Raw genomic sequence first — 26,702 nt, 5'->3', positions numbered from 1 at the left:
TGCCCTAATATCCATGCTGCTATCTAAGATTATGAGGTCAATAATTGTCTCTATTTATTCACTCTTTGAGCTGCTTGGAAGATAAGTACTAAGGGAATCTAAGGCATGCTCCAGGTGAGCCGTCAGTGGAGAAGTGGTCTATTCCTGTGCCCACCATGCCAAGTGCATGAAAGCTGCTCCTTCCCCCCACCCCATGGCAAACACAACTACTCTGCACTCAACAAGGCCCCCCTTCAGAACCAGTGTTTGGGATGGGCTTGGGTGTTTTTTGGATGCTCTCTCTGGTCCCATTTTCTACTTCCTGACTTCCGGCTGCCATTGACATCGAGACTGTGTATGATCCTGGGCCTGGAAGATCTAGACTTCTCCCTCCCATTCCTGTCCCAGCTCTGCACTGTCTGACACTGGGTCAGCATGCAGGGGGCTAACTGAGGGCACATGTTGGCAATCTGAGCCCAAACTGGCAGAGATCTCACTGATTGACTAGACAGTGATGACCTTGGTAGCCAAGAGAATAACTGTGCAAAGCACTCACCTTGGCCTCTGCCTGTCTTAGGCTCAGGCATATCTTCATCTTCCCCACCCTATCATAGTTCCATTCACAGTAGGAGCTAAGTAGAAGTCTTCCTTGAAGATCTCCTTTAGGCAACTGAATTCAGCCTTCTCTCTGACACTTAAGTAGACTTTGGAATCAAAAAATAGCTACCCTGAGGTATACTGAAGAACTTGGTGTCTGCCATATTGCTTCTTGAGATTCACATGATAAGAGGCTTTTCTTTTATTCGGATGAAAAAAGACAGGAATCCCAGGCAAAGAAATGGGGCGGATGATCAGTTGTCTGTGGGAGCCAAAACCCTGTACTGAGGGCTCTCATAGCTCTGCTAAGATTAGAACAATGATGAGAAAAGCAGTTCTCACTAGGTCTTCTTTTACTGTTTAGAGATTTTAATTTAGAAATGGACTGAATGGCCTCAGGAGGCGCCAGGCAGCAGCATCCCTCTACCACAGACAGAGATGCACCACCTGTCCCAACACAGCATTCTGAGAGATTTCCTGGATGACATGTTGCAGGACTACACTGGAAGCAGAGTCCATAAAGAAGCTCTCCTGCAGTGCCTTGCACGTGCAGGAACGTGACATTTGTAAAGGCACAAGGAGAGGCCTTTGCCAGTGGGACTGCATCACAGCAGGCCTCAGCTATCAAGCTATTACTACAAATGTCATCCAGAACATGTGATGGAGACCACAAGAAAATGCCCACTCCAGAAAATTCCCCCATCATGTTGCACACACCAACCCCTGCTCAGTGGTGGGGGGTTATATCAGTGTTCTGCTTGAAGATTCAGGGATGAAGAAGAGACACACTGCTTGGAATCCCTGAGACTAGAGTCCAGGAATGACAGGCAATCCCACGGCTGATGGTCTTAATGGGTCCTACCGGCCATGCTGGGCTCCTATTCAGAGGGTCTAGGGCGAGAGACCTCTGATCCTGTGGCACTTGTTAGTGTCTCCAAGAGGAAAGCAGAAGTTGGCTCTGGCTGTGATTGATCTCTAACTGGCAAAGCAATTGTGACTTTTTTTCCCCCTATGGAAGGCCTTTAGTCAAGGCTACTGGAGCCCCACAAGTCCCTCAAGATTACAATAATCGTCCAAATGATGCTGCCAGAGCTCAGAGGTAAATGTGCCATTTGGCTCCATCGAGGTCAGTGTCCACTTGGGAGAGCCAGAAAACAGTGGAAAGGAACTGTGTAATGTCCCTGGGAATCGGTGTTCAAAGCACTCCAGCCACCAGGACAGCCAGACTGCACGAAGCTGCTGACAGACATCCCAAGGCATTCTCCCAGGAATGGGTGCTTATAAAGGGAGCCAGAACCACTCCAGCTGGACTGGCTATCGACTGCACCAATGCTGCCAAGGGACAGAAATACACCTTTGCTCTAAGGGAACAGAAAGAAGCACTGGGGCATCTCAGCACATCCGGGCCCTTCAAGCCAGCAGCCTGTGCCTGGAAGACCACTTTGAAGATGCTGGGGCTTAAAGCACAAGGGCCCAGGAATTAAAACTCCCCCATAGAAGAGCTACAAAAAGTTGTTTTAAGGTAATGGAAAATAAGATCAATCAGCTAGAGGAGAAAAATCACAGTGTCCTTAATCACATGTCAAGCATGAAACTAGTTATGGGCCAAAGAAAAAAGGGACACTGTTGGCAAGATTCATGAAGCCCTGTGATTGGGCCCCAGTCCCTGGGTTCCCAGCTTCAGTTTCCACCAAATCCTCTCTCACCGCTGCCCATTCCCGACTCCTCCCTCCATACTCGCCAAAATCCTATGTATCCTTCAAGGTCCAGCTTGGTGTAACCTCCTTCAGGGAGCCTTCTTCAATTCCTGAAGAGACAACAAACACTTTCTCTGTATTTGCATGCTCCTCTGCATCTTAGTGCTGCACTTAGCCCACTCTGTCTGGTGTTTAAAGATAGTGGTGGATACGGCTGTCTTTCCCATTCGTACACTGTTTTATATACAGACACAGACATTTATCAGTCAAAAGTGAAGACTGCCAGAAACGTGCTCAAATGCTTAAAAAAGCACCAATGAATCAAAGCTGCCTTAGACTAAAGAACCACACAGGAAACTTAGCTGGGCAGCTGTGGGGTAGTGGAATGAGCAACAAATTCCTGCTCTGCCTCCAGCTGGCTGTGCAATACAGGGCAAGCACAGAACATCTCTGGATCTCCCTTTCCTCTTCCAGAAAACAGTGTCTTACCTCCCCTGTAAGGTTGCTGCTAGGATTAAATGAGATAACTTATGCCAGTGATAGCATCTTATAGGTACTCAAATGCTCAAGAAATTTAACTGAATTTTAGCCTGAATTAGCTCAGTAAAAAGCCAAAGACCCTCAAAGGAACACTATTTTATAGAGGCAGCCCAGTGTTATGCTTAGAATGCAGGTTCTGGAGTCAGATGGCCTGAAACTGAATTCTAGTACCACCTCCTTGGGAAATTTCTCTGGGCCTCAGTTTCCTCATCTGCAAAATGGGGTGGTAATAATAGGGTAGTTGTCAGAATAACATGGGATAACACATGTCTGATGTCTGATATTTGGGATGCTGTCAATACATATTATTGTTTAGCATCAGATTTTGCATGGTGGGACTTAAAAAAACACAGAGCAAAACAGTTAGTATGAAGTTTCTCTGGAGCAAAACAGTTAGTATGAAGAATAAAATCACTGTTAAAAGTCACCAGACTTTGAACTTCCAGGCATCTAAGCCACAGGGTGAGCAAACAGTAGATGAGGGCTTCTCAAAGTGTGAATACGACCTGCAACTTTCTTGCCAAATACAGATGACTAGATCCCATCTCAGATCTAGGAAATCAGATTCTCTGGGGTGTGGAGTCGAGCAGGATGCCTTTTAAGCAAGCTCTTCAAGGAATCTGATAGCTCCTAAACTTAGCCAATCATTGTCCTATCGTGATCACTACTAAAGTAGAGACACCCACTGATATATCCCAGTATTAATCTGGTAATATGGAACTTCTTGCTAGTTAAAAGATTCTGTTAGCTAAGGGGAAAGAGTGTTCTGTACATGCAGGGGTACTGAGGGTACACCTGGCACATGGTTCAGTTTGCCCCTCTGAATGACCTCTACTTGTGAGCTCTTTGGATATATGTGTTGGAGGTCCATGAGCTCAACGGTGTGCTGGAGCCGCATGGAACTGCTCATGACAGCCAATTGTGCACATCTTTTCCCAACTTCATATTTAGAGACTTCACATTGGTAGTTTGAAATTGGCACAGTGGGAGTAGTTACACCTTGAACATTGGCAAACACTACAAATCAAAGCTTTTACATTTCTTCAGAGAACCACTGTATTGGCACACCACTGGTTTTCATCCATAATAAAGTTCTGTGCAGGAACCCAAACTCTACGGAATGTGGCCCACGGCATTAAATTTAGGTCTGGGAAGGTTTGGGGTCACTTAAAGCCTGGTGTCTGAAAACCTTCCTAAGATGCTAATGATGTTCTAGCATTTTAATCCGCACAGCCTGGCTCAAGAGAAAACTTCCCTTGTGCTCTGTGGTCATGCCCTAAACCCTAGCTTTGGGCCAACCATCTAGCAAATTGCAGTCTTGATACCCAAGTGGAACGAGTCAAGGCATGGACGCTTCAGGGCCAATCCTTCACCAGCACTAGAAAAGCAACTCTGTTCTCCCGAGGGCTGCCCAGTGGCCTCTATACCTCAGGAAGCCGATCTATAATATGCGGATGGGGCAGAGGTTGGACAATCAATCTCTCATCTCTGGGTTCAGAGGTAAGGTGGTCTAGGTAAGCGTCAGCCCCCACTCCCCAGCCTGCTGTTCAGACACCCCCAGCTGCCTTTTAAAAGGTCACCCATAAGGAGCCATAAGCCCTGCAGTTGGCCCTGTTTCAGCAGATACCACTGGGGAAACAAAGACCTTTCCTTTAAATTCCTCCACTCAGCAGTCAGGTGAGTCAGGGAAAATTCAATCCAATTTCCCAGTAAATCCTACTATGCTCTGGAAGGACACGGTTTGAAAAATCTATTTTTGTGCTTTTATTTACTTAAGGTCTGCATGCCTGAGGAAGCTTTTTCATAGTGCCATCAAACTGCCTCTCGCTTACCAGGAAAAACAAAGATCCCACCTTTCTGTAACACCACCAGCCCGGCCACACAGTCCAGAGGAACTGCAGCTCCAGGCCCTTAATTCCTGGCGGCAGAAGGCTCCCTCCAGCACCCAGCACAGCAGCCTGGCTCCAGCGTGGGGCTTTCCCCTTCCTGGGCTGCCCAGGGCTCACACAGTTTTGTTTTTCCTGGTTTAAATGAAGTTTCTGATTCAGAGGCATGACCTGTCTCTATGGGGTTTGTGTCTGTGATTCCAGTGGCTTCATAGTGTAAACTGCTGGGGTCAAGGCTGGGTATCTCTGGATGGTCCCATCTTTCTAGCAGGTTCAAATGCCCACATGAGAAAACAACAACCCTTCAATCTATTCAGGACTTGGAGTTGCCTGTATTGGTAAACTCAGACTTTGTCCCACGTCTACTTTCTACCCCTGTGTCAAATCCATCAGCCAGCCAACTTCCACTTAGACTCTTAACAGGACTCAATGCAACACACGGGCTTTACTCTGCACCTGCCCAGCAATGGTGGGTTGTAGAGTGGCCCCTACATTGCCATGGGAGGCCAGGAAGGGCAGTGGGCCAAGGCAGACGGCATCCATGCATCCACACCACAGGGCTCTGAAAGAAATGGCCGAGGGCCCTTCTTCTCTGCCCTAGCTCTTTCTCAGCTCCCCTGGGAACGTGGCCTACTGGGACCCCATGAGTCAGTGCTCCTTTGCTGGCCCCACCCTGATGTCCAGGGTCCTATCCAGTGGAGGGACGACTCCAGCCCTGGCTGTTGTGAGAAGGTGGCAGAACTTGAGCAGTATCCTCGGTGCTCTGGGCCTTTATCACTAACTTTTCAAGGCATGAGACCTCTCTGGGGCCCTAGAACACCCTATATCTTTACTGGTGAGATAAGGCAGTGGGAGCCAGGTGCAGTGGTTCACGCCTGTAATCCCAGCACTTTGGGAGGCTGAGGTCGGCAGATCACCTGAGGTCGGGAGTTCAAGACCAGCCTGACCAACATGGTGAAACCCTATCCCTACTAAAAATACAAAAATTAGCCGCGCGTGGTGGCTGGTACCTGTAGTCCCAGCTACACAGGAGGCTGAGGCAGAATGGCTTGAACCTGGAAGGCGGAGGCTGCAATGAGCCGAGATGGCGCCACTGCATTCTAGACTGGGAGACAGAGCGAGACTCCGTCTCAAAAAAAAAAAAAAAAAAAAAAGAGATAAGGCAATGGGACAGGGCAATGGGTCCATACCTAACTGTGCATTGGAATCTTTCAGGAGCTCTTAGGGGACAGATGACTGCGTTCCAGCCAGCCTGACTGAACTGGAAATTCTGGATATGCATCCATTGCAAGAATCTGCATTTTGGAACAAAGCTTTCCAGGTAACTTTGATGTAGCTGTTCAACCCGGCACTGGCCTAGACTTCCCCAAGGGTACCTTCCCATAGGAACAGCCTATGATTTTATCTATTTCCACCCAGTTATGAACTGGAATAGGGAAGGCTCAGGGGTGAGAATCATGTGCTTGATTTGCCTCTCCAGTGATCAGAGATGGGACTATAATACTGTCCCCTCTCTGAGACGGCTAAGTGGTCCAGGAAGGAACCCTCCACAGGTAAGGGACCAAGAGCTATGTTCAATAGGGTTTGTGTCCCTGTCGCCTCCCTGACTCTCAGTGGGGAGGACTTCTACCAGCCTTGACCAGAGGGAGAGAAATGGGCATCCCTCTGCCTGGCCAAGCTCCAGAGGCTAGAAGTAGGGGCCCAGCTTCCTTTCCTGGCCTTGGAGCAGAGTCTTCCTGGATGCCCTGTCAGGTCCCTCAGGGTGTCTTCCCAGAAAAGCCCTTCAAGACAGGTGATAGCTATGCTGAGACCAAATCAAACCAGGAAAGCAAACCCTAAAATCTGATATGAATAGAAGGGAAGGGTCTAGCTGTCTTGCTTCCAAAAAGGCCAGATTAAGAAGGGACTCCTGAGCCTGGCTGTCCAGACATGTGCGTGTATGGGTGAAGAGCCAGCGTAACCCACCCCGCCCCAAGAGAAGGTTCAGAACATGGGCTGTGTTTATAAGAAGGAAGCTCTTGTTGGAGATGAGTGGAAACATCTTAGGGAAAACTAGCCTCTCATTCCAACTAACAAGGAAGGGGAAGCATTTCAGGGAAGCCCTAGAAATAAATTTGCATGCTTGCCTGACATTTCTACAAACACTTATTCTATGTGTTAGGTGCTGGCCTGGGGCTAGTCTCTGACAGATCCTTAAGGGAAAGATTTATTGATAAAATAATATTATTGAAAAAACATCAATCACAGCAGCTGGCATTTATTGAGTATTTACTCCATGTTAGGTACTGTGCTAAGTGCTGTTCATTGATTGTTTCATTTAATCCTCACAGCAGCCCTGCAGGGGTGACATTATCTCCATTTTATAGATAAGGAAATAGAAGCTCAAAGAGGTTAAGCTATTGGCTCCCAGTCTCACAGTGTGGGAATGCTGGAGCCAAAACCTGAACTCAAGTCTGCTGAATCTTAACTCTTAGGACACTGTGCCTTTTTAAAGAGGAGGGCAGCTGGGAGAAAGGGAGACAGGCAGGCAGGGAAGTAACAAGAACTCTGAGGTCAGTTATGAATAAATACCCATGGTGTAGCATTTACCAAATGTCCAAGAACCAATAAAGAATAGAAGCTCCTGTCTACAATGAGGATCAGCTAGGACAACAACATACACACTTAACACAATGAACGAGCCGGACAGTAGAGTGAGCTGATGTAATAAAGGGCTAACTTGAGCCAGTTAGAGAATGGGATGGCATAAAGTGGCATGATTAAGCAGGCAGAAAGGGCAAAGCGTGCTAGAGGAGGGAGCCATGAGCTCTGGCTAAGGTGCCAAGGGCTTTCTCTATGAGGGGCCTTCCTGGGGGCGGGTGAGAGCTTGCCAGGGGCCTTAGTGCTGTAGGGTGGGAAGGAGAACTCCAGCTGCTCCAGGACTTGGTAAGTTGGATATGCAGGAAGTTCAGGGGGCTGGCAGCTAGTGGCACCTGTGCCAATGGGGAACCTGGGGTGACTCAGTGTGGGAAACAGGAGGTTGTTGGTCTCACCCACTGCCCTCATCTACTCACTCATTTATCCAACACTTATTTATTGTCATTGACTATATGCCAGACACTGGGGTACAGAGAAATGAATGTGATGATTTATGGCCTCAAGGAGCTCACAGATCATGAAAGGGGACAGGCCGAGACTCACAAGCCCACAGTACACTTGGCAAGTGATAAACAGGACATGTATGTGGCTCATGCTGCGGCAGAGGGCAGGGAGAGCTTCACCAGGATGACCCCAGAGTAGGTTCCTGACAGATGAGCATAAGCTTCCAGGCAGTCGCAGGCGGAGGAGTAGCCCAGGTCGTGGGAACAGCAAGAGCAAATGCAGTGCAGTGAGACGTGCTGGCCTGGTGAGGGTGCCACAGGTGGGTGAGTGTAGCAGGGAATGAGGATGCTGGGGGGAAGGGCAGGAGATAAGGCCAGAGAGGTGCGAGGCAGGGTTTTACCATGTGCTCATGTGTATAAGAGAGAGAATGCAGAGAGCAGTCATCGGTGCTTGTTTTGGAAGCAATGCTGAGCTTGCTGGAACACGCCTGGAGGTGAGAGGGCTGCTGCAGGGTCTGGGGATGCAGGGACAGAGAGGACGCAGGACCCGAGAGACATTTATTTGGAACTGACCACTGTGGGAAATGACTTAGCGCTTCCTGGCTTGGCTTACTGGGAACGGGGGGAGACAGATGGGAATGCAGGTTACATGGTGCTAGAGACAGAACTGCGTCCCCCTGGACTCATGTGCTGAGGCCCTAGCCCCCAGTGAGGTGGTATTAGGAGATGGGACCTTTGGGGAATGATGAGGTTTACATGGGGACCTGAAAGTGGAGCTCCATGATGGGATTAGTGCCCTTGTAAGGAGAGGAGGAGACCCAGGGCTCTCTCTGCCCAGAGAGCACCCGTCCACTCGCCACACGGGCACCCTGATCGTGGGTGTCAGCCTCCAAAACTGTGAGAAAGAAATCTCTGTTGTTTAAGCCACCCAGGCTATGGTACTTTCTTATAGCAGCCCGAGCAGACTGAGGACATATGGGGAAGAGAGCTTTGTTTTGCAGCCTACTGAGTGTGAGAAACTGATCTGCAGTCCAAGAGGCAAGCTGGGGCCAGCGAGACAGAGTGGGGACATCGTGAGCAGGCGGGGGCCACGCTGGGGTTGTGCAGAGTCTCCCTGTGAAACAGTGTTGTCTGACAACAGGGTTAAGGCTAGAATTTGGGGAACACCAATGAACAACAAGAAGATGAGAGGAGGGAAGGGGCCAGTGAAGGAAGCTGAGAGGAACGCTCGCAGAGGTAAGAGGTGAGTCAGGAGGAAGTGTCCAGGAGGACCCAGCAACAGAGTCAAAGGCACAGAGAAGCCACATGGGAAGCACTGCAGTGTCCGCCGCCTCTGACAAGGAGTGAAAGCTCTGGGGAAAAAATAGGGTGTGGAAGTCAACTGGCAGTTGCTCTGGGGGATGTACAACTAAGAAAGGGTGACTTGTTTCAATTTTAAACTACAAATATGTGAACGGGGCTTTAGTCTGCAAGAAGCCAGTAGAGCCTCCTTTTCCCTTTTGCCATCTTCACCTGGCCTCCTGGGCCAGGGCACACTGCCATCCAGGGGTCCAGCCAAGCTTCCTGTGCATGGATGACCACCTGTTGTCCCAGGAGTTGGCACCGTCCAACTTCCCAGCATAGCTGCCTTTCTGCTGCCCCGCCACAATGCCAGCTACATTGGGTGCTGACCACATGCCACACACCCTGCTCCACAAACATCAGTTAGTGTCCTGAAGAACCTCACGAGGGAGACTTGACCAGACCCAGCTTAGAGGTGAAGAACCCAGGCTTTAGAGAAGTCAAGTCCCCTGCCCGATGTCACACTGCTGGTCAACGCTACGCAGAATTTGAACACCGTGTGTCAAACTCCACCGTGCTTCCCTACCTCAAAAGAGCCTTTCATTTCTTCCTTGAAAGAGCTGCCCCACACTGACACAAACCCATGCAAGGTGAGAACAGGACACACCTTCTGACGTGGCACTCCTGGGTAGACTGTTGCAGGGATGGTCCCCCAGTTGTTTACACCTTCCTATCTTCACACCCTTGGGTGCCCTCTTCTCACATTGATTCTGGGCTCAGTCACAGGACATACTTTGACCAACAGACCATCATCAAACGTGACAGATACTTACAAAATACTTCTGCACTGGGTTTGTGTGCCCTCTCTTGTTCTCCTTGGAACCCTCATGTGGAAAGCCCGGGCTGGGCTGCGGTGGCGTGGACAGACCCACACGGAGCACGAGTGAGCAGTTCCTGCCCAGACCTCTCCAGACCGAGCAGCCTCCCAACCACCAGACAGGTGAGGGAGAGCCTCTCTGCCCATCCAGCCCAGGCTGTGCTATCCACACCAGAAGAAACACCCAGAAGACCCACAGGATCATAGTAAGTAACGTTTACTGTCTGAAGCCATCAAGTTTTGGGGTGGTTTGTTGCATAGCAAAAGCTAACTGATCCAAGTCCTTAAAGAAGGCCCGAGCCAGCATCTCCTTCTAGCTCGGAAGCACTGGAGGATAATTCGTGGATCTCTAGTGTCCACAGACTCTTTCTGCAATGTCAGAACTACCCAAGAATACAGCACTGTCCTTGGCCTGGAGGGTCACTGTGCTCCTAGAGCGCGGCAAAAGGAAGAGGCCTTTATATACCTTCTCCCCGGGACACACAAGGACCTGCAGGCAGCCCTGATGGGTGCCAGGTTACTCAGGGACAAGGTGACAGTGGCATGCTTTTGCCATATTGTCCCCAGCTGAGTGTTTTTCCACTGATGCGAAAGGAAAAGATAATTTCTCTAGTAAGCTCTACTGCAAAGGCTCCGAGGCAGCATTTCATCAAAGGGTGCTGGGGAGCACTGGGGAGACAGCAAAACCCAGCAACTTCCAGCTCCACTCAGCAAGGAGCTTGCTGCTTGCTGCTTCCATTTCCAGAGAGGTGGAAAAATGAATGAGCACTCAGGAAAGCCAACCTGATCAGCGGCACTTTGACAAGATGACAAAATTGCTCCCTCCTCCAGTCCAAACCCACTCTTTGTGGTGAACTATTATGGGAAGGAAGCATCAACTAATTAGAAGCATCTCTGGGACATGAGAAAAATCAGCACCTAAAATGCCTAAGCAGAGAGAATTCCTTGTTAAGAAGAGAGAAAACAAAACAAGAAACTGCTAGGATGTCACTTAGCCCAAGCATATATATAAAGGGAGGAGGAGATAAGAATTAATTGGGACAGGAGCTTCTACCCAAGTGACATAAAAGACACAATTATTTTTGCTGCTTTTACAGATCAAGTGCCCCTTCCAGGTGGGGATAGAGCCCTGGCACCACCCACCATTTTGAAAAATGACTTTTCAGTCTTTGGTAGTTCTAATGAAGCTTGAAATTAAGATGGTTCTTTTGTTTACTCCCCCTGTTTGGGAAGCTCTAGCCACCTATCAAAAACACCACTGTCTGGATTATTTATTTCTCATTGCCCAACCTATGAGGCATAGAAGCGTTTTATGAAGCCAACATGTGAGGCGTTTCTCCCAAGGAAGGGTGGATGCACCTCCCCATATTGCAGAGCCCTTTTATACTATGGTCCTTTGATAATCTGGATTTTGACGGACAGGACTGATGCCTGACTTGGAGCAGGGCAAAGAGCCCTGGAAGTCAGAGGTTTCATTCTTGTCATCCTCTTTCATTAGCAAGCTGCGAGCACTTGGGTAAGTCCCTTAACCTTGAGAAAATTCAGTAAAACAAAGGGTTAGTGACTAATATATTACATCCTTTTTAAAAAACAAGTTGTGGTTTAAAGAGCCCCACATAACATGAGATCTACCCTCTTAACACATTTGTGAGTGTACAGTACAGTATGGTTAACCATAAGCACACTGTTGTAAAGCAGATCTCTAGAACTGACTCAGCTTGTACAACTGAAACTCCATACCCACTGAGCAGCAACCCCACTTCTTCCTTCCTCTGGCCCCTGACACTCAACTATTCTATGCTCTGCTTCTACGAGTCAACTATCTTAGATACCTCGTATCAGTGGAATCAGGCAGTATTGATCCTTTATGACTGGCTTATTTCATTTACATAGTGTCCTTGAGGTTCAGATATATATTCTTACAATAATACTGACATGGTACTCACTGTTTCCATGGCAAGTGGTTACATATATTAACTTACTTAGCCCTCACAGAAACCCTTTGAGGTAAGGTAGCATGATCATCTCCTTTTGATAGATGAGGAAACTGAGGCACAGGGAGGTGAAGTGAGGTGCCTATGCTTACCTGCTATGTGAGTAGCTCCAGACTCCTTTTTTTCCCCCCCAAGACAGGCTCTCACTCTGTTGCCCAGGCTGGAGTATATTTATGCTATCATAGCTCACTGTAGCTTTGACCTCCTGGGCTCAAGTGATCCTCCCAACTCAGCCTCCCGAGTAGCTGGGACAAAAGGCACATGCCACCACATCCACCTAATTTTTAAAATTTTTTGTAGAGACGAGGTCTGACTATGTTACCCAGGCTGGCCTCAAACTCCTGGACTCAAACAATCCTCCAGCCTTGGCCTCCCAAAGTGCTGGGATTACAGGTATGAGCCACCACACCCAGCCCAGACTCCATCTCTTGAACATAACACCATGTTCTTTCTGTACAGTTTAAAATTTCTATTTTAGCAAGTAGGCTTACAGAGATACTGAAGTCACTGAGGACGATGGCAAAAGACGGGGCAGGGAGGATAAACGAGATGTGATGTCAGAGAGATCTACCCTTGCATAGTTCAAAGTCATCTTTCACAGCAGCCAGAGGGTGGCCTTGGAGCCAGGGAGACCTGGGCCCAGTCCTGGCTCTCCCCTGCTCTAGGTACTTGGGAAACACCAGTGACCAAAACTGACAAGCCCCTTGCCTTGTATACATCACATGCTAACAGGTGAGACAAACAACAAACAATACATATTCCCCACAATGTCTGGTATAGAAAGGGGAAAGTGTTACTAAAAAAAAAACCACTGGAGCTGGGAAGGCTGGGTGGCAAGGCTGGCTGGAATTGTAAAAAGGGTGCCACTGAAAAGGTGATATCTGAGCAGACTAGAATAAGGTGAGAAGGTAGATTGTGAGGCTGGAGCACATCTAGGGGATGGTGTTCCGCACAGAGGGAAGAGCTAGCACAAAGGTCCAGCGAAGGGGAGAGTCTAGGACATATGAGGGAGAGCAAAGAAGCTAGCCTGTGTGCAGGAGCCAACACGAGCCAGTGTAGAGGGCACTGAAGCCGGGGACGGCATGGGGGCGGCGGAAAGGCTGTAGCAGTGACTCTGAGTGGCGTGGGAAGCTGTGCAGGCTTTTGAGCAGAGGAGTGACATGAACTGATACTTGGCTTTTATAGTAATTTAGGTGATGGTGGCTCAGATCAGGGCAGCAGAAGTGGAGGTGGGGGAAGCAGTTGGTTTTGAACCTAACCTGTTTCCTGGTGGACTAGATGTGGACGGGAGAAAAAGATGGGAGTCAAGGATGATGCCAACAGTTCCATCCAAAGCAACTGAAGAATGAAGTGGCCTATCAGCTAACCTAGAAAGGCTGCAGATGAAGAAAGTTGCGGGGTCCCTGAAAAGACATGGTGAAGTCCTATCCCCAGTACCTGTGAATGTGGTCTTACTTGGAAGGAAACAAGGTCTTTGCAGAAGTGACCAGGTTAAGATGAGGTCATTAGGGTGGGCCTTAATCTAATATGACTGGTGTCCTTATAAGATGAGGAGAAGAGACGCAGACAGGCCTGGAGATGATGTGAAGGTGGACAGGGAGAACACTGCGCGATAAAGGAGGCAGAGCCGGGAGTGACGTAGCTACAAGACACAGAAAGCCAAGTATGGCCAGCCACACTGGAAGCAAAGAGGAAGGCATGCAACAGATTCTGCCCTGGAACCTTCAGAGAGACTGCAGCCCTACAACACCTTGACTTGGGACTTTTGGTTTCCAGAACTAAGAGAGAAAGAATTTCTGTTATTTTAAGCCATCTAGTTTGTGGTACTTTGTTGTGGCAGCCCTAGCAAACTATTACAGGGGGTAATCTAACAATTCAGTTTTTCACATGTTAAATGCTGGAGATGTCAAGCAGGTGGTGGGACGTCTGAGTCCTGAGTTCAGGAGAAAAGCCCAGGCTGCTGACAGGAGTCTGGGACATGTATGCAAATAGAATGCATTTATAGCCATGGGGCTGGATGAGGGCAGCAAGGAATAAAAGTATACATGGGAAGAGAAGAGGGCCAAGGACTGAGCCTGGGGCACTCCAAAGCTGAAACTGGGAGATGCAGAAACTAGCAAAGGACTCTGAGTTGGAACAGCCCAGGAGGTAGGAGGAAACCAAGAGTGCCGCATACTGGCACCTGCATTTCTCCCCTGGCCCCACAGCTCCTGGTGGGCCAAGGCCTCCCTGCTGGCCTACCTCAGCCACCTCTCTTCTTTCCCTCACAGGCTAAGTCCCAGACAGCTCACTGAACAGACCACTCTCAATGGCCCCCACACCTTGTCTTCAGACAAACTGTCTCCTCTGCCAGCTGCCCCTTTCCCTCCTGTTTTCTGGGTCTCAGCCTAAGAGCTCCCCTGCCCTGTGAACGCTTTGGACCACCCCAGGCATAGGGAGGCACCCTGCTCCCTTCTCAAGCCCCACTGGATGCTACCCCTGCCTCAACCTTAGTGCTCATCTCCTATCCTGGGGTTGATGGGGATGTCTGTCTCTGTACACAACCAGCTCCCTGGCACAGAGCAGGCCTGCAGTAAGCATTTGCTGAAACTGATGAATCCAAACACGGATGGCTGAAATGGGCCTCATAATACGGGTTATGTTAATAACCCGTATTAACACTAAGTTTGGAGTCAATGAAAACACATGAACTTTAAAAGTAAGGTTTCTTAAGTTATATCTCCCCTTCTTGTACCTGTTCAGTTGATTTCCAAGTCTCAAGAAGAGTAGTTTACATATATTCCTGTTAAACTTTTAGATCTTGAGAGATGTAACTTAGACTAGCAAGATATTCGGGTCTTGATTCCGTCAGTTTCCATACTAGTTTTCAGGCTTAGCTTTCTGTTCTCCACAAACTTTACTGAGCACATCATCAACGTCTTTACTCGAGTTCTTAATATGAAACGAAGCAGGACAGGGGCAGGAAAGAAGTCTGTAACATTTCCCTACAGTTGTCCCTCTGGCTCAGTTACGGCCCACTCACTGTACAGATATTTACTAAGCACCCACTGTGGCATTGCTCTAGGTGTCAGGAATTCATCAGTGATAAACAAAGATCTAGCTGGGCACAGTGGCTCACACCTGTAATCCCAGAACTCTGGGAGGCTGAGGTGGGCAGGTCACTTGAGCCCAGAAGTTCAAGACCAGCCTGGACAACATGATGAAACTCTGTCTCTAGAAAAACTACAAAAGTTTATCTGGGCATGGCACACACTGTGGTCCTAGTAACTTGGGAGGCTGAGGTGGGGGATCATCTAAGCCTGGAAGGTCGAGGCTGCAGTGAGCTGTGATTGCACCCCTGCACTCCAGCCTGGGTGACAGAGTGAGACCCTGTCTCAAAAACAAGACAAAACCAAACCAAACCAAACCAAACTAGACCACCCCACCACCAAAACAAAGATCCCTGCCCTCACTGACTTCTCCACAGATACCGCCTTTCAACCTGTTAAGAATTTACCTACTTGTATGACTTCATGTGGATTCCATCTTTTCCACATACATGACAGACTTTTGCCAAACTTTTGCTTTGTTAAAACCAGAGACACTATCTATAATATTCCCTGGCCTCCCAGCCCAGGAGAAAAGGAGATGGGATTTCTCTGGTGTACACAGTTCTTAGTAAACCCAGGTTGGCTCCTGGTGTTCACTCCCTTCTTTTCTAGTATTCACGATCTATAATTTTAATAATGCACACTAGACTCTTCCTTTATCTGTAAATTCTGAAACTAAGTTGTTTTTTTTTTTTCCCTTTTCTGGAAACCAGAAAATCATTTGGCCACTTTCTGTTTTTTGGGACCTCTCCTTTTCTAACTCTGCTAAGCTTACCAAAAGCAATTTTCTCTTTCTCTCTCTCTTTTTCCCCCCAGTATCCTAGGATGTCATTATCCGAACCTGAATTCTGAATTTGAGATAGCTGGGTGTTTTCTGATAATTTCTCCATCTCTCCTGGACTCCAATTTCCTCCCACCAGTATGAGTCCCACTTTTCTGAGTCTCAAATCTTTCTTTTTAATGCCCCTCTAGCCTCAATCCTCTCTTCCTCCATTTCACCTTACACAAAAGCTGTCCTTCCAGAGGAGACGTTATCCTCAGGAAATCAGTCTAATAAACCCAACTTCACAGCAGTCCCCATTCTCTGTAGGGTCCCACATCCATCAGGTGCTCAGACCCTGCCCTTCAGGATGTATCCTCTCTACCTGGGGACCATCCAGTGTTTTCTCTCACTTGGCCTCCAACTGTGATCCCAGTGCCAGCAGCTGTGCTGATGGACCCCCTGACACTGACTTGGCAATTCACTATCCTCACCTCAGTGAGCTTTTAAAAATTCAATAAACTTTATCTTTGCCCCGCCTCCTACCACTTGAAGCTTTGGTGGCAATGATGATTGTGATGATGATGAAGATGTTGAAGAAGGGGATAGGGAGAAGGGAGAGAAACTATCAATTCAGTGTTTTCCAGCAGGATTTTTTTTTTTCCCCCCCAGGGTCTATGTCTGAGGAATAGGAAAGCTAGGATGCCTCTATGCATTAGCATAAATATTGGATTATATTTACATATTTTAGGTTATTAATAGGTACTTTATGATTACTTGACTTTCAGGCAGTTGCTTTTTGTTTTTAGTTCTTTCTTCTACTTCTTAATTCCTTCCTCATTAGAGGGGCTTATTGACTCCAATGCTTAGAAATCCTTTAAAATACATGTGAGGAAGAATCATGTATGAGAAAGGAGGGCAGAAGAGTCAGAAAGGGGATTGACAGAGTTGCAAAATACCTGCAGAATTTAAAAGATAACATTTTAAGTTGTCTCTCACTCCTCATGGCTAAACATTCAGAAAAGATACAGAAAATCTCATGTACAAATAAATTCTTTAAATAAGAAGAGAATGTTCTGAATGGCTTCCTCCTGGGGCTTTGTATTTATTACTTGGTTTCACAGAAATTGCCAGTCTAGAACAATCAGTTCATAGGACTGTTACAAAATATCATTTACTATTTACTGAAAACATATAAGAAATGGAACTGCTGCTAAGACAGGCTGGGGGGCAGCAGATGGGACTGGTCCTTTCTGGGGAGGGGGACCCACAATGCTCTCCTATTCCTCTGTCCCCACCTCAGTTTTGCCTCTTCAGGGAAAAGATGTGAAATCACTCTTACACGGATATAAAGGTGTTCATTTCTTCTCTCTCAGACATTCTGAAAACTGCTTACTTGTGCCTGAAGAACCAGGTATTATGGAGTGAAGAGGGGGAGAAGTACCAGGTGCAAGACCATCTGAGAGTCAGAAATCATTGAAATCTCACATTTGCATTTTGTGCTTGGCTCTAGGAAAAGGTATGTACACTGCAGGCTGACTTTCTACCTTATTATTAAGAGTTGTGTGATTCTGAAACCCCTAAATGTTCTACACTGAGATCACTTAGCTTTTTAAAAAAATGATAAAGAGGATATCTCATAAACTTCCAGAGAGAAAAACAGGTTGCATCAAGGACTTAGAATGGCACTGGGCTTTTCATTAGTAACACCAGAAGCTGGAAGGCAGTGAAGTGTTAGCTTCAAAAGTTGGAGGGGAAATTATTTTCAGCTGAAAACTCTATACCCAACTAACCATTATTCAGACTGAGGGAAGGACAAAGGCACTTTCAGACCCACATGGCATTAAAAACTTTGCCTCCCAGGCACTTTCTCAGGAAGCTGTCAGAGGATGTACTCTCCCCTAAAATGGACAAACTAAAAAGTAGGAAGAAATAGGTCCAAGAAAAACAGGGATCTAAGCCTCAGAGGCACAGCGAAAGAAAGTCCCTGCATGATGCTCGGCAGCTTGCCTAGGGAATGACAAGTCTAGGCTGGAGCAGGAGGTGGAGGATTCGGGAGTTGGGGACTGAGAGTTCACAGGATGCTTGTGAGCGTTTGGCAGATGCCACTGGTAGACATTTGGGAGAACGTGCAATGGGTATCTCATAGAAAAAGTAGTCTTTTAAGGGCGATTATTAACTAAAAGAAAAACAAAAAGTTATATAAGAAAGGAAACCGAATCCCAGTACAATAGTTGGCTCCTTAGTGAATAATATTTAAATCACCATCATACTGTAAACACTGACCATGAATTTTGCCCACCTGTATAGCTTTACTGGGAGGATGGGGAGGAGAAGTGAGGGTGGGTGGTATGAGAGGGCCAAATTCTTCTAACAGGAAGTCAGTAGATAGTGTTTAAAACCAATAAATCAGGAACGCAGTCTAAGCATCTAATTTAGAGGGGTCAACCCCAGAAAAAATAACAAAAAGATTTTAAAGAGGTTGTTCTGGGGAGAGGGTCTGGAGGCCGGGGAGAATCTAAGAAGGGCACTGGCTGAATTTTAAACTGCTTTTAGAAAACTCTGATAGAAAACAATTTAAGGATGCACTGCCTTGAGATTTTTTTTTTTATTATTATACTTTAAGTTCTAGGGTACATGTGGATAATGTGCAGGCTTGTTACATATGTATATCTGTGCCATGTTGGCGTGCTGCACCCATCAACTCGTCAGCACCCAGAGATTTTTATATATACTAGCTTTTAATAGGAGAAATAGGGTGACAAAGCAACTCAAAATGAGAGGTTGGGGTGGAGGAGGAGAAAGAGGAAGTATTGCAAAATTCTCAGTGTGAAATGGTTCAGATTCAGAACCTATAAATGTGATTTTCCTGCTGCTGAAAACTTCCAAGCACAGCACTCCTGTAATGCTCCCTTCCCCGCAGCCTCAGGGAAGCTGCCAAGAAGTTTCCCAACATCGCTGCCACCCTCACCGTACCTGTTCCTGGCCCAAGTGGAGGCCCCAGTGGGAAATGTCTGTGCTGTCTCACCTTCAGTTGGGAGCTGGAATGTTCTGGAAGGTTCGTTCCTATGTGGGACAAGCCAAGGACTCTAAGGAGTTCTAAGCTAAGTTCTCTAAGCCGAGAACCCTGCAGAGCACTGCAGAGCGCGGGGAGCACAGTAAGATGCAGTTGATGACAGCTGTCACAAACATTGACCACTGAATTTAGAAAACAGGGGGAACAGGCATGGGTCACTTACCAGTATTTTACCCCAGCTGGTGGGGTTCTGGTGAAAGTAGTCAAGGAGGGGAAGCTCAGCAAAGAGGATACAAAGGATATTTTATTTAACCGAGAGCTTCTCCTCCTAAAGGGCTGTAGACATAAAAAGGCAACATTTTCCCAGTGGACTAGGAAAGTGTTAAATTATACTGGTGTTTACTCTCTCATTTCCAAGGCCTGGGAGCGGATGGGATATTTATTTTTATTATCTCTCTGATGTGTTTAGAGACCCTAATGAGGGCAGAAAGTAAACAAACATTTGATTGAAAACAGAGATGTCAATGTGCACCCTCTACCTATTGTTGATACAGGAGAAAGCAATTTCAATAAGATTGAAACAATTAGACTTGAAGATTGCTGTATGCAAACCACATGAAAATAGAAGCCTACTGCTCAGTGTGTAGAAAAAAATAAACCACTGTCTGTTGGTGGTTTTTTCTTCTGATTATATTAAAGTAAATGCTTGCATGTTATATTTACTGAAGTTGAAAACTGTACTGAGGTTATGTAAGAGAATATTCCTATTCTTAGGACACATACACTGAAGTAATTGGTAAAATACCACGAAGAATGTAACTTGCCCTCAAATGGTTCAGAAAAATATTATGTGCAACTATTAAAAATATATCTGGATCGGTCTCTCTCTCCCCCATTGCCTATCCCCAAGAAACAGAAGGACAAAGCAAATGGAGCAAAATGTTAACAATAGTTGGGCCAGGGCAATGGCTCACACCTATAATCCCAGCACTTTGGGAGGCTGAGGCTGGAGCAATATTCAAGGCCAGGAATTTGAGATCAGCCTGGGCAACATAGCAAGACCTCTATCTGCCTCCCCCGACCCCCAAAAATAAAAAATTAGCTGACGCAGTGGTATATACTTGCGGTCTCAGCTACTCCGGAGGCTGAGGTGAAAGAATTGCTTGAGCCAGGAGTTCCAGGTTACAGTGAGCTATGACTGAGCCCCTGCACTCTAGCCTGGGCAACACAGCAAGACCCTGTTTCAATAAATAAATGTTGAATTTGGGTAAAGGCTATAGAATGTTCTTTGTGCTATTCTTATTTTTGATGTTTTTGGAAATTTGAAATTATTTCCAAATAAGAAGTTAAAAGTCATATAAAATCAAATGAAGCTGTAAGAAAATCACTGAGGTTTCACAAGCATTCCAAAAGCATCCTGATGAGTGCTGGATACCAGACTCTCAATTTAACAAGATGCCTGGGCTAAAATCCTTGTCTTTTTAAATTAAAAAAATTTTTTTTGAGATGGGGGTCTCACTCTGTTGCCCAGGCTGGAGTGCAGTGGAGAGATCTCAGCTCACTGCAACCTCTGCCTCCTGGGCTTAAACAATCCTCCTGCCTCAGCCTCCTGAGTGGCTGGGGCTACAGGCATGTGCCACCATGCCCAGCTAATTTTTGTATTTTTTGTAGGGATGGGGTTTTGCCATGCTGGTCAGGGATCCTCATGGGATCCTCCTGCCTCAGCCTCCCAAAGTGCTGGGATTACAGCATGCGAGCCCCCACGCCCAGCCCCTTGTCTTTTGAAATAGATTTAGAATCAGTATAACAGTCTTAGAATGTTCAAGGTGAAAGCAAACGACTTTTTCAGGGTTTAACTCTGTAATGGCCCAAATTCAAGGCTGAATGATCAGCTGTCCTAACACAGCTTTGGTTTAAAAGAAAGGAACCATCTAGCTGTCTTACCAACTTAAGATAATTCAGAAAAGGAGGTCCCCAAAAGTTTGGGCACTACTGGGTAAGTCTGCAGGCTCCAAAGATGCAGTATGCATTGAAGCTGGCATGTACTAGGATAAAGCTGCATAAAAATGCATAATGTTCCCAGGGGAAATGCTTTACCTAAAAACTGGGGTACCACAACCACTCAGGACCCCAAAACACTGCAGCTAGAAAAGATTATGACTCTATCCCTTGTTGTTAAACACATGGGGACAGCTAATCTACCCATTGGATTTTTTTTTTTTTTTTTAAGTTCTAGGGTACATGTGCACAATGTGCAGGTTTGATACATACATATATATGTGCCATGTTGGTTTGATGCACCCATCAACTCATCATTTACATTAGGTATTTCTCCTAATGCTATCCCTCCCCCAGCCCCCCACCTCTCCGATAGGCCCGGGTGTGTGATGTCCCCCACCCTGTGTCCAAGTGATCTCATTGTTCAATTCCCATCTATGAGTGAGAACATGCGGTGTTTGGTTTTCTGTCCTTGTGATAGTTTGCTGAGAATTATGGTTTCCTACCCATTGGATTTAATTCAGTTTTTAAATTTCAGGATCAAAGTTACTCTTGTGGGGAGGGGATCAGTCACTGGGAGGGGTTCACAAATGGCATCTTGGTGACCCTACAAAGGGTGATGACCTCATATGAGTTTGTACATTTGTTTTATGAAGCTTTCTGTATCCGGGTTGACTACGTAACAAAAAATTTGTATATGCTGGATATTTAACAATAAAAAAGTTTAAAATTAGAGCAAAGCAAATTGCATTAACTTGTGTTTGGGATTAAAAAAAAAAAGTATCCTTTCCCAGGGGGCTGCTGAAGATGACAGAGGGGCAGGTCCTGGTGCTCGATGGTCGAGGCCATGTCCTGGGCCGCCTGGCGGCCATTGTGGCTAAGTAGGTACTGCTGGGGCGGAAGGTAGAGGTCGTGCGCTATGAGGGCATCAACATTTCTGGCTATTTCTACAGCAACAAGTTGAAGTACCTGGCCTTCCTCCGCAAGCGGATGAACACCAACCCTTCCCGAGGTCTCTCTACCACTTCCCGAGGCCCCTACCACTTCCCGGCCTCTATCCGCACCTTCCGGCGGACCTCGAGGCATGCTGTCCCTCGAGACTAAGCGAGGCCGGGCCGCCCTGGATCCCCTCAAGCTGTTTGAGGCATCCCACCGCCCTATGACAACAAAAAGCGGATGGTGGTTCCTGCTGCCCTCGAAGTCATGCATCTGAAGCCTACAAGAAAGTTTGCCTACATGGGGCACCTGGCTCACGAGGTTGGCTGTAAGTACCAGGCAGTGGCAGCCACCCTGAAGGAGAAGAGGAAGGAGAAAGCCAAGATACACTATCGGAAGAAGAAACAGCTCATGAGGCTATGGAAACAGGGTGAAAAGAACGTGGAGAAGAAAACTGACAAATACACAGAGGCCCGCAAAATCCATGAACTCCTGGTCTGAGCCCAGTAAAGACTGTTTATTCCTAAAAAAAAAAGTGTGTGCCTCATTCAGATGTCCTCCACCCCATCTGATCCTAATGCCTGTAGGTCACAGCAATAGAAGCAAAGCCTTTCAAACTAATATTCAAGAAAATCATCAAAATGTACCTATCACCACGAAGTCATATTCGCCCGCCTTGGCCTCCCAAACTGCTGGGATTACAGGCGTGAGCCATGGTGCTTGGCCGGGTTGGGTTTTTTTAATTGCATATTTCCCTCCATGTCCTTGGAAGACTCAGTTATAATAAACCAACATATCTCATGTTGAAATGTGATTCCCAGTGTTGAAGGTGGGCCCTATTAAGAGGTGATGAGATCATGGGGGTGGATCCATCATGAATGGTTTAGCACCATCCCCTTGGTGATAAGTGAGTTACTGCTCAGTTCATGCGAGATCTGGTTGTTTAAAAGTCTGGGACCTACCCTCCACCCCCTTGCTCCCACGCTCACCATGTGACATGCCTGTTCCTGCTTTGGCTTCAGCCATGATTGTAAGCTTCTTGAGGCTTTCACCAGATGCCAAGCAGGTGTGTTGGTGCCATGCTTCCTGTACAGCCTGCAGAACTGTGAGGCAATGAAACCTCTGTTTTTGTTGTTGTTGTCTGTTTTTTGAGACGGAGTTTTGCTCTTGTTGCCCAGGCTGGCGTGCAATGGCGTGATCTCGGCTCAATGCAACCTCCACCTCCCGGGTTCAAACGATTCTCCTGCCTCAGCCTCCTGAGTAGCTTTGATTACAGGCATGTGCCACCACGCCTGGCTAATTTTTTATTTTTAGTAGAGACGGGGTTTCTCCATGTTGGTCAGGCTGGTCTTGAACTCCCAACCTCAGGTGATCCACCTGCCTCGGCCTCCCAAAGTGTTGCGACTACAGGCGTGAGCCACTGCACCTGGCTGAAACCTCTGTTTTTATAAATTACCAAGTCTCAGTTATTCCTTTATAGTCATGCAAAAAAACTGACTAACACACACCTGCTGCTGCTGCTGCTGCTTTAAGATCCTGTGCAGTGAGTCTGGGTTTCTAACCTCAAGAGAGTGGCTAGCACAGGAGATCGCTAGTCTCCTTCCAATTTTGTCCTGTTGAATGGCATAGAAGATTGGTTATATGGATATCAGAGAGAGGAGTCACTAACAAAGATGAAAATGTAGAACTCATTTGATAGGTGGAAGAGTAGGGTGGTTTCTGATATAGGTTTTGGAGACAGCAATCTGAATTTGAATTGTGGCTCCACCATGATTGTGAGCAAGCTATTTAACCTCTCTCACCTTCAGTTTCTTTAACTGCAAAATGGAAATGGAAACAGTGAGGATTAAATGGGATCTCACATGGCACAGACTGGTATAAAGCAAGTGCGCAGTACAGTTAACTGTGATTATTGCTCCTGTGCTCACAACACTTCCTTTAACTGGTGCTTGGAACATCTTATTTTCCCCTTGCATAATTAATCCTCTATTTTGGTTGATGCCAGAAATGCAGTTTTGCTATATGGTGACATTGCACATACTCCAAGCGTGTAAGCCCCAGACACCTTTCGGTGACACTGCTGTAGGGCTTAATGACTTGCCACCAGGCAGCCCACATAATTGTCTTGCTGAAGTCATAGAGCCCTTCCCTGTTCTTCAGCTGGACACACTGAAATTCTTCGAGTCTCAGGAACAACATTGCTGCTTCTCAACAATAGATTTACTTTCTCAAAATCCATAATGTCAGCTGGGCACAGTGGCACACAGCTGGAGCTCCAGCTACTTGGGAGGCTGATGTGGGAGGATTGCTTGAGCCCAGGAGTTTAAGGCAGCCTAGGCAACACAGCAAGACCCTGTCTCCAAAAATAAATCCATAACGTCTATAGTGTGGATAACATAACACCCTTGGAGCTGTAGGGAGAAAGGTGCTCTCCTGTGAATGGAGAGGATGGTGCTGACTAGCTGCAGAATTTGGGCCTGGGTTGCTTTATGGTTTTGTCTCTCTTTCTAAGTAAGGAAGAGAGACTTTCACTGCTTCACTTGTCCACCTTCGCATCATTACTTCTTATGACCCACAGGAAGGATATCTAGGGTGACAGAATAAACTCAGGGAGAAGTTATTGGCTGGGGCATGGAGGTGACTAATTGGTCACACAATTGAGTTTGCATGTTGAGTGCTGAGTGCCCTGCAGTTTATAAAACACCTTCATTCTCACAGCCACCCTATGATGAGGAAGCCAGGGAAATTGTAGTGTTTTTATTACCACTTTACAAATGAGGAAACCGAGGCTTAGAATTAAGTAGCTTGCCCAATATCTCATAGCTAAGCAATGGTAGATGGTATGACCAAGTCCTCATTTCCATCCTCCCAGTGAGTTGTTTCTAAGTGAGCTTTATACGCCCAAGATCATCTATTAGGATGGGGAAACATATTAAAACTTCTCGTTCTAGTTATTTTTAGCTTGCCTTTTTAACTTTTAAATTTTGTTTCATAGTATCAGTAATGTATTAGACTAGTATGTGCATGTAATTTATGATTAAATACACATACTTTTGGGTTCCAGCTCCAAAAAATTTTACTGATAAAGGTGCATGATTAAAATAGCTTGGAAGCCACAGCTCTAAGGAGGAGTCTTGCTAATACTGGAGATTAACAGATCCTCTGACCCCGTATCTTTTTTTTTATTTTTATTTTTTTGCTATTATTACTTTTGGTCAGGAACTTTTATTGGTCTGTGTTCTTCAGATTACACCACAATCTTGTGAAGTGGTAATCCTGATATTCTTTATTCTTTTTTTTTTTTTTTTTTGAGACGGAGTCTCGCTCTGTCGCCCAGGCTGGAGTGCAGTGGCGCGATCTCGGCTCACTACAAGCTCCGCCTCCCGGGTTCACACCATTCTCCTGCCTCAGCCTCCCAAGTAGCTGGGACTACAGGCGCCCGCCACGTCGCCCGGCTATTTTTTTTTTTTTTTGTATTTTTAGTAGAGACAGGGTTTCACCGTGTTAGCCAGGATGGTCTCAATCTCCTGACGCGGTGGCTCAAGCCTGTAATTCCAGCACTTTGGGAGGCCGAGACGGGCGGATCACGAGGTCAGGTAATCCTGATTTTCTAGAGTAGCAGAAGGTGTTTTCTATCTCCTACAAAGTCTAAGGCTGACATTAATCATCTTTTGTTGAAAGGCTGTTCCTGCCGGGCGCGGTGGCTCAAGCCTGTAATCCCAGCACTTTGGAAGGCTGAGACGGGTGGATCACGAGGTCAGGAGATCGAGACCATCCTGGCTAACACGGTGAAACCCCATCTCTACTAAAAAAATACAAAAACTAGCCGGGCGAGGTGGCGGGCGCCTGTAGTCCCAGCTACTCGGGAGGCTGAGGCAGGAGAATGGCGTGAACCCGGGAGGCGGAGCTTGCAGTGAGCTGAGATCTGGCCACTGCACCCCAGCCTGGGGGACAGAGCAAGACTCCGTCTCAAAAAAAAAAAAAAAAAAAAAAGAAAGGCTGTTCCGGTGCTTTGCAAACATGATGGCTCCCAGCTCATACAGCAGAGGCAACCCCATTTCCGTATCATTTGTGATCACTTACAAATAGCAAAGGTTCAAGTAAGCATATGGGTTCCTAGGCGTCTGCACCTTGGTTCTTGAATCATAACAGGCCCAAGCTTCTCTTTATAGGTTTATGTTACTAACTAGACTTGCTACTGTGTGGCATTCAAGAGCATGGTACCTCTAATAAACACTATATTGGAAGGAATTATTGTCTGATTTGTTCATTGCTCCATCCCCAGCAGTGCCTGGAACCCATTTGGTTCCACTGTCTGTTGTCTGGCTGAATGAGTGGTGGATTAATGGTTACTCCTCAATTTTATCTTTTCTCTTGACCAAGACACCCCTAAAATGACAGTAAAGAAGTGAAAAAGAGTGCAAAGACAATGGAAATGAGAGATATCAGCAAACAAGCACATGTTTTTGGAAGACAGGTGAGGAGTGATTGCTGACTGGGCAGAGTGGAGGAAACAGTGACCTACGTGTCTACAGAAAGGAGTATGGATGCAAAGTAAGTATATCTGCCTGGGATATAACCCTTGGGAGGCCTGGGAGCTGGAGGCACTGTATACTTCAGATGGCTGGGACGATGTGTGGGGAGACTGCTTGAGAGTCTGAAGGTTTATTTATTGGAGAAATGGGTTAGAAGAGGATCCAGACCAGGGGACAGGAGGCATGGTGAAGTGATGGGGTGACGGGAAGGCTAAACAGAGAAGATGGACTGAGGGTGGCCACTCTCATGGCGTGATGCCCTCGGGCCTCTGCCTCCATCTGCTCTTAGAGCATGCTCCAGGCAGGAAAAGGGATAATTCATCTCTGAAAAAACAGAGAGGAATTCTTTTAAGAAAAGGCCTCCACATGCTGGCAACTGAAAATTCTCTAAAGAAATGATGAGTTCGCAATGTAATCCCCCTATACAATGGGCCACC

At 46.8% G+C, this 26,702-nt stretch overlaps 1 protein-coding gene, 1 long non-coding RNA gene and 1 pseudogene across 11 annotated transcripts in view; 2 read left to right on the top strand and 1 right to left on the bottom strand.

Moving 5' to 3' along the window:
- The window catches only part of LOC105475327 (ataxin 7 like 1), a 272,598-nt gene that overhangs the window by 192,454 nt on the left and 53,442 nt on the right, over positions 1-26,702 (bottom strand). The gene's annotated exons all lie outside the window — the stretch shown is intronic.
- On the top strand, positions 7,491-26,240 carry LOC112425510 (uncharacterized). The gene is made up of 3 exons (XR_011622051.1): positions 7,491-7,624; positions 17,157-17,299; positions 26,114-26,240. It is a non-coding gene; the product is annotated as an uncharacterized lncRNA (long non-coding RNA).
- LOC139355348 (large ribosomal subunit protein uL13 pseudogene) lies at positions 21,602-22,231 on the top strand (annotated as a pseudogene).

Source organism: Macaca nemestrina, chromosome 4 (genome assembly GCF_043159975.1).
Source record: "Macaca nemestrina isolate mMacNem1 chromosome 4, mMacNem.hap1, whole genome shotgun sequence".
Lineage (NCBI taxonomy): Eukaryota > Metazoa > Chordata > Mammalia > Primates > Cercopithecidae > Macaca > Macaca nemestrina.
This window is presented reverse-complemented; position numbering and strand designations above follow the sequence as displayed.